Consider the following 8,419-nt stretch of genomic DNA (forward strand, 5'->3'; position numbering starts at 1 on the left):
GACTGGATATGTTGACTTTTTAAAAATATTCTATTTACCAACTGAGAATTTCACACTTGCATACAATGTACTTTGATCATATTCCTTCCCAACTCCTCCCCAGCCCACCCCTCCCCCTGCCCACCACACATTTACTTTTTGTTCTTCTTCTAGCTTCTGCTTCATAAAATATCCGATAATTATTGTTTTGAATATACAATCTTTCTAGAAAACACATTTTTTGTTGTTGTTTTTCTTGAGACAGGATCTCACTATGCCACCACGCAGAACTCTCTGTATAGACCAGGCTGGCCTCAAACTCAGATCCCCCTCCTTCTGCCTCCAAATGCTCAGATTAAAGGTATGCAAATACAAATAGGGACATACACATACACACAAATAAAAATCTATCTTTAGAAAGGAAGAGGCCAGGTGGTGGTGACGCACACCTTTAATCCCAGCACTCAGGAGGCAGAGGCAGGTGAATCTCTATGAGTTTGAAGCCAACCTGGTCTACAGAGCAAGATCCAGGACAGCCAGAGGTTACATAGAGAAACCCTGTCTAAGAAGAGGAGGGGGGAAAAAAAGGAGGAAGACAACGATGATGACCTTGGAGATACTGGGAGGCATCTGACCACGCACCATATTGCTGTATTAAACTTCATGGACATGATGTAACTGGGAAGGATGTTGTAAGTGGAGTTTCATGGTATCTGTAAGTTGCTTTCAGTTTGTTCAGGGGGAAATGAAAGACTTCTACTAAGAGCAAGAGAGCTCTCCTCTGCCAAGAACAAGAAGATCCATCCCTCCAGGGTTCTCGTTCCTAGGCCGGATGCTCCCCCTTGTGTACCAAGAGAGCAAAATGCATTCATCAAAATGGATTTCAAATCCAGACTCCACCGTGAGAGAGCAAGGCTCAGAGACTTTCAGAGAAGATAATCAAAGTGGCACACCTCTGCCAGACATGAGATTGTGGGAGGATCAAGAGTTAAAAGCCACTCTAGGCTGCAGAGGGAGGCCATTTCCAAAGAGTCACACTTTTTTAAAATGTACTCACAGTATTGTTCCCACTTAACCTCCATGGATGTGAAAACCTCAGTTTCAGTTTGGGGGTGAAGGGAAGTGAGTTGACAGAAACAGCCAGCTGCCTTGGACAGTCACCTGTGGTTGGGGGACCTACCTCAGCCTTGCCTGTGATGAGCATGATCTTTGGAGACTGGCAGCTCTGGGGTACACCCCTATGTTGCTCATAAACTCGGTAACCGCTTTTGGGGAGGGGGAAGAGTTGGTTTTTCGAGTCAGGGTTTCTCTGTGTAGCTCTGAATGTCCTGGAACTTGCTTTGTAGACCAGGCTGGCTCGAAATCACAGAGATCCACCTGCCTCTGCTTCCTAAGTGCTGGGACTTGGCCTTGGTTACCCCTTAAAGCACCAGCTTCTGTACCAGTGAAGTGGGAATGATAACTAGACCTAGATTAAAGGGGACCTGAAAGGGTACAGTGATTTATTCTGATATAACTAGATCGTTCTCTTAGGATGCAGCAATTCTCAAGTGAGAGCCAGGTTCAAATCATACTCTAACTACTCTGGGTAAGTAGAGTCTATTTCCTCAACTGAATAACAGGGATAACAATTCCTATTCCATAAAGTTAATGTAGATATTAACTGTTCATACACAAGTTTTGTGCAGTCCTGAAACCAAGTGAGGACTCACCAAGCATTAGCTACCATTATAGATTCTAAGATGCTCTTTTAAAATTATTTTAGAGAAATCACAATACATCTACCATGAAATTATAAGGACTGCAAATACTGGTGTCTATTCTTAGTTCCTAGCTCCCATGTTTCTAAGCAATAGAAACACTAGAATAAACACTTCTTCTAATCTTTGGTTGGGTCCCAGGTTACTGACACAGAGCTCCTAAAGTCCTTGTAGACAGAGGTGCTAGAACAATCTTTCATTCTCCTTTCTAGTCTCTGATGCTGACATCCACTTCGTGCATTTCTTGGGATCTCCTGGAGCCTCCCTTGCTCTAAGGCAAACTCTGCTTTGGTTTTGGAGGCAGGCCTCACTCTGCATCCCAGGATGACACTGGGAGTGGAGGCAGGAGCCACCACCATGTTCTGCTTCTCTTCTGCATGGGAGTCCAGGCCATGAGAAGAAGTTTGGTGTTTTCAGCCTCACCCCACACCCTGCAGAGGAAGAGGCTTGAAAATGGAGAAAATCTCTATCTTCATAATGAAGTCCTTGTTGAAAAAATTCCAGCCAGGGGCTGGGCAGCTGTGGTGCATGCCTTTAATCCCAGTACTTGGGAGGCAGAGGCAGGTGGATCTCTGTGAGTTCAAAGCCACCCTGGTCTACAAAGCCAGTTCCAGAACAGCCAGAACCATTATTGAGAAACCCTGTCTCAAAAAACCAAAACTAAAAGTCCCTGCACCACTGGGATCATGGTGTTCCTGGACTGACAGATGCATGTGTGTACTGGGAGGTCGGCACAGTCCAAGACTATGAGCGTGACTGAAAACTGTGGCAATCTCCTAACACCATGGATATTGTCCATCAAATGGTGATCCTTTTGAAAATCAACCGATCCAGACCTCTCAGGTGAGCAGCACATGACCAAATACGAAGAGGCAAAACCTCCCATACTAGGGACCATTCCCAATCTCGCCCGCCCTATGTGGCTTTCCCTGTGCTGTTCATTTTCATTTTCCCACAACCATCTCTTCCTCTGCCACTCAGCTCCGTGCTTTATCAGACCCAGTCAATGTTAAATACATTCTTAAATTCTGTGAAAAATCCTAGCAAATTTATTCAGACTCAAGAGGTAGTCATAGGAACTTCATCTTCTAGCAGGCTGATCAAAAGGGTGAAGGGTATAAAATAAACCACTACTTGTGACTGGCATTTGAAGTAGTATGTAGGTTATAGTGAGACCTTCACCCATGGGATCTGACTCAAACAACACTGTCAAAACCGAATTCTCAGACACCCAGTGAAGTCAATGGAGAACTGACTGATCCTGCACATCCAGCATCAAAACTGTAGTATTTACATTAATCTCAAGAATTTGATCATGTGCTGTTCAAATGAGAGATCTCTGGTAGCTGGGCTTGCCAAAGGATCACCATGCCTTTGGCTAGAGATCTGCAACATCCATCCTTGGAAGAGGAAAAGGAAAAGACTTAAGAAATGGTTAGCACCAAATCTTTATTTTACGGATGTAAAATGTCCATATTGTGCCAAGTGGTGGTGGTACACACCTTTAATCCCAGCACTCGGGAGGCAGAGCCAGGCGGATCTCTGTGAGTTCAAGGCCAGCCTGGTCTACAGAGTGAGTTCCAGGAAAGGCGCAAAGCTACACAGAGAAACCCTGTCTCGGAAAAAAAAAAAAAAAAAAAAAAAAAAAAAAAAAAAAAAAAAACCACAGTCTATATTGTTAGAAGGAAAGGTCAGACTCACAGGTTGTTTGTTCACAAGAAACGAAACGAATACTGACAAGCTACGTGAGTTCCTGAATCTATGCTTTTTCACAGACAGCCTTAAGTTCAGTTACTTTACCAAGACAATGTGATGACGTTTGGTTTTGTAAGGTATGCAACAGTGACCTCCTATTATCAGTTTTCAATAAAGTTTTATTTATGAACAAAAACAGCAACAACCCTGAAATACGGTGTGGAGGTAGTTAACAGTAGGGAAGAGACTGGCTGTCCTATGTGGCTTATCTGCTGAAAAGGTTCCCTCTCTTTGTATGCGCTCAGGGCCTTCTCAGCCTTTCTGCACTGAGTGGTAGCCCAAAGCTGTTCAGGACATAGAAACACACACCTTAGTAGTACAGGGGCAGCGCCTTAGTAGTCCAAAGGTCTTAACCTTGCAGCCAAGTCAGAACCGTCAGCCCTGATGAACAAGACAGCAAGGGCCTGGGGAGGGAGCTGAATGGGTAGAGTGCTTGGTTAAGCATACGGAGTCCTGAGTAATAGTAGGTACTGAAGTGCAAGCCTATAATCTCAGGATTACATGGTGAGTGACGTCAGCCTGGGCCACGTGAGCCTCTTAATAAACAAAAACAACAACAACAACAAAGTCATGCTAACAACAGGAAAATAGAACAACCAACAGTGTGTCGTGGCTTTTCCTGCTTTTGATCAATGAAATTTGAACTGCGGAAAGTAGCTGAAGCTACACTTGTTAAAATACTTGTGTTCAGGGGTTGGGTATTTAGCTCAGTGGTAGAGTGCTTGCCTAGCAAGCGCAAGGCCCTGGGTTCGGTCCTCAGCTTGAGGGGAAAAAAAAAAAGACAAAATAACTTGTGTTCAGATTGGGCACGTGGTTTCTGTCTACAAAGCAAGTTCCAGAACATGCAGGAACACACAATGAAACCCAATCTCGAAGGAGGGAGAGGAGGAGAGAGACAGACAGAGACAGAGACAGAATTTGTACTCATTTAAAAAAAAAATTAAGGGATGGAGAGATGGCTCAGCAGTTAAGAGCACTGGCTGTTCTTCCAGAGGTCCTGAGTTCAATTCCCAGCAACCACATGGTGGCTCACAACCATCTGTAATGAGATCTGGTGCCCTCTTCTGGCCTGCAAGGACACATGCAAATAGAACACTGTATACATAATAAATAAATAAATAAATAAATAAATAAATAAATAAATAAATAAATCGTTAAAAAAAATTAAAGTGGGTAAATGATGCATACATAAGAGAAGGGGAGATTTCTTTAATTTTTATTTCCTTTACTTTGGAAGGGGTATCGCGTGTGTGTGTGTGTGTGTGTGTGTGTGTGTGTGTGTGTGTGTGTGTGTGTGTGTACCTGCCTATGTCAGCACATGTAGAGGCCAGAGCTCAACATTATGTTTATGTGTTTTTTTGAGACATAATTTCTCTGTGTAGTTTTGGTGCCTGTCCTGGATTTCACTCTGTAGCCCAGGCTGGCCTCAAACTCACAGAGATCGGCCTGGCTCTGCCTCCCGACTGCTGGGATTAAAGGCGTGCACCACCACCGCCCCCCCAGTTTATGTTTTTTAGACAGAGTTTCTAACTGAACTTGCAGCTAGCAATTTCAGTCAGGCTAGGTGGCCCCTAGGATCCGCCTGTCTCTACACACCCAATGTTGGGGCTAAAGACATGAACTATCACACCCACCTTTCACATGGATGCTGGAGAAAGACATCTCTCTTAGAAAGATGTTTTGGGGGGTTTGAAGAGTCTCATAGACTGTCATCTTGCTGTGCAGGCAGGAATGACTCTGAACTCTTGATGTCCCTGCCTCCAACTCAAATTGCGGAGATTACAAGGCATGTGCCATTAAGTAGCTGACGCCATTGGTGGAGTTTGATGACAGAATGTAAAGAAGAACTGAGAGACTGGAGAGAGAGCTAAGCAGTTAAGAGCACTCATTGCTCTTGAGGGGACCAGGGTTTGATTCCCAGAACCCACTCGATGGATCACAGCCATCTGTAACTCCAGTTCCAGGTGCCTGCTTCTGGTCTCTATGGGCGTGGCATGCATATGGTACAGACATACTTGTAGGCAAAACACTCATACACATAATAAAATATGTATTTTTTAATCAAAGCAAAAAACTAGGGATTGGACAACCTAGAAATTGGATCAAATGGTAACCCACGTGCCCTGAAGCTGTCACCACGTGTGTAGCTCTGGATAAGTTATCTTACCTTCCTGTGCCTCGGCTTTCCGCTCTCCAACAGGGAGAAAATGATAGAGTCTTATGCTATAGTTTAAGGATTAAAGATTAAATAAGTTGATGCTCATCACAGCTTAAAAGAGCTAACCAACAACTGTTTACTGGTTACTCAAAGTGTTTTATCTAGGCTGGAGAGATGACTCACCAGGCCCACACAAGCAATGAGGATTTACTGAACCAGTTTTATGTCAGTTTGACACAAGCTACAGATATCCGTGAAGGGAACCACGACTGAAAAATTGCTTCCATAAGATCAGGCTGTCGGCCAGCCTGGAGGGCATTTTCTTAATTAGTGATTAAGGGGCGGAGGGCCCAGCCCATCGTGGGTGGGGCACCCCTGGGCTGGTAGCCCTGGGTTCTGTAAGAAAGCAGGCTGAGGGCTGGAGGGATAGGTCAGTGGTTAAGAGCACTGGCTTCCAGAGGTCCTGAGTTCAATTCCCAGCAACCACATGGAGGTTCACAACCATCTGTAAGGGGATCTGATGCCCTTTTCTGGCATAAAGTTGTACATGCAGAGCAAGCCAGTAAACAGCACCCCTCCATGGCCTCTGCATCGATTCCTGCCTGGACTGCCTTCCATGATAAACTATAATATGGAAACTGTAATAACCCTTTTCTCCCCAAGTTGCTTTTGGTTATGAGGCTTCATCACAGCCAATAGAGATCCTAAGATAAGGACCAACAAGAATTTGGATCCCACAACCCACCTAAAAGCTGGGCAGGCGTAAAAGCAACCTGTAATGCCAGCAGTAGGGAGGCAGAGGTGAGGAAACCTCTAGCCAGGACTGGCGGGCACCAGATTCAACAAGAGATGGCGCTTCAGTAAGTCAAGTGGAGAGAGATCAAGGAAGACATTCGGCATCAACATCAGGCCTCCGCCCGCACACCCACATTTGAACATGCATACACACATGCACACACACCAAAAATACAAAAATGAAATACAAAATTGCCTTTCGGAATAGGAACCATTCTCTCTCTCCTCTCTTTCTTCTTCCTCCCCCCTCCTACACAGTCTCATTTAAGTCTCAAAACAACTCTCCCGGGTGAGGCAGCCCAGGGAGGTCAGGAGGCTTCCTCAACTAGCAAATATCAAGCAGTCATGGAGAGGTACAACTGATAGAGAATTTTTTTTCTTGTAATCTGAGTACACAGACAAGATCTCAGCATCTGGTCGCAAAGAGCTTGAATGAAGCAGCTCTGTGGGTACTAAATGGAGCGACTCATCAATAATCCACGTCTGCAGGAAAGACGCATGCCAACACAGTATTAACATCCCGCCCTTCAATCTGCTCCCAATGTTCTTCCCAGAAATTGTTCTAAACCTCAGGTCCCCATGGAAACCTCAGGAAGGGCTGTCTACGGACTCAAGTGTAATGTTGCCAATACTCCTCCCTTGATAAGAACGGGTACTATTAAAAGCCAGGCTCCCTGAGACACCTGCTAAACAGTCTATGGGCACAGCCACAGTCTCTGTGGACTGAGAGAGTAAAAGACAGTTCTCCCTCCAGCACTGGGCTGTCTGCTTAGCTTAAAGGAAAGGGAGAGTGCATTGTGTCCGTGAGTGCCTAGCCTCAGTAGGAGACACAAGACAAGAGACTTTACACCCAGGTTTTTGACCAGGAGCTGGAATTAGATGCTTACCAAGAATGGAAGAATTAAAGTAATGAAGTCAATTCCTGGTGTTCTATGCTACCTGCAAAAGTTACTTATAACATGTTTCCACACCAATAGGTAGAATAAAGCTTAGAGTTAAGGCCTTAAGAACCTGTCTGGAAAAGGATGGCCTAAGTTTGGAAAAAAGAAACAGAATTGAGATGTTACTATCTGAACCTAAGATATCTCCCACAGGCTAGTGTCTGAGTGCTTGTTTCCCAGCTGGCGGTGCTAAACTGGAAAGCTATGGAACCTTCTGGAGGGCCTCACTGGCAGATGCAGGTTACTGGGGCAGGTCTCTGAAGGTTTTACTGCCATGGCTTGGTGCATTCTGTTTCCTGATCCATCATCCTTTCTTTGCCAGGATGTACTGAAACCATGAGCCATGGCCCTTCATCCCTTAAATTGTGACGCTGGAGCTTAGTCACAGTGATTCAAAAGTAACTGGATACGCGATTCAAAAGCAAGAATCCAGCAGCCCTTCACCAGCACTGGCCAGAGAGCCAGAGGGGTGGGGACTGGACATTCCTGTTCCCAAGCTACACATGGTGACTCACGTCCATAATCCCAAGAGTTGGGAGGCTGAGACAGGAGAATCGCCATATATTCCAGGCCAGGCTGGGCCACATAGGGAGTTCCACGCCAGCCTGAGCTCCAGAGTTAGGCCTGGACTCAAAAGCAAAGCAAAACAAAACAATCTGACCTTACAAAAAAACCTAATACAGAAAAACACACATGGAGCAGTTCTGGGGCTGATAACGACATTTTAAAAAACGATTACAAATAAATAAGAAATAGACAGAGACGGAGACGGAGAGAGAAGGAAGAAAGGAGGAGGGAGGGATCTCCTAAGGAACCCTTGTTTTAGTTAGAACTGACAGAAACCAAGCTGGGCGCAGTAGTGGATTATGGATAATCGAAATACTTGAGAGGCAGAGTCAGGAAGGCAGGCACAAGTTCAGTACAGTAATGGCTACAGGAGCGTGGGGGGGGGGGCACTGGTTCACAGAACGGGGAGGTTCAGAAACTGGTGCTGACTCCAAGCACAGACTGCTACAGTTGAGGAATCTCCT

This window comes from Peromyscus maniculatus, chromosome 20 (genome assembly GCF_049852395.1).
Source record: "Peromyscus maniculatus bairdii isolate BWxNUB_F1_BW_parent chromosome 20, HU_Pman_BW_mat_3.1, whole genome shotgun sequence".
Classification (NCBI taxonomy): domain Eukaryota; kingdom Metazoa; phylum Chordata; class Mammalia; order Rodentia; family Cricetidae; genus Peromyscus; species Peromyscus maniculatus.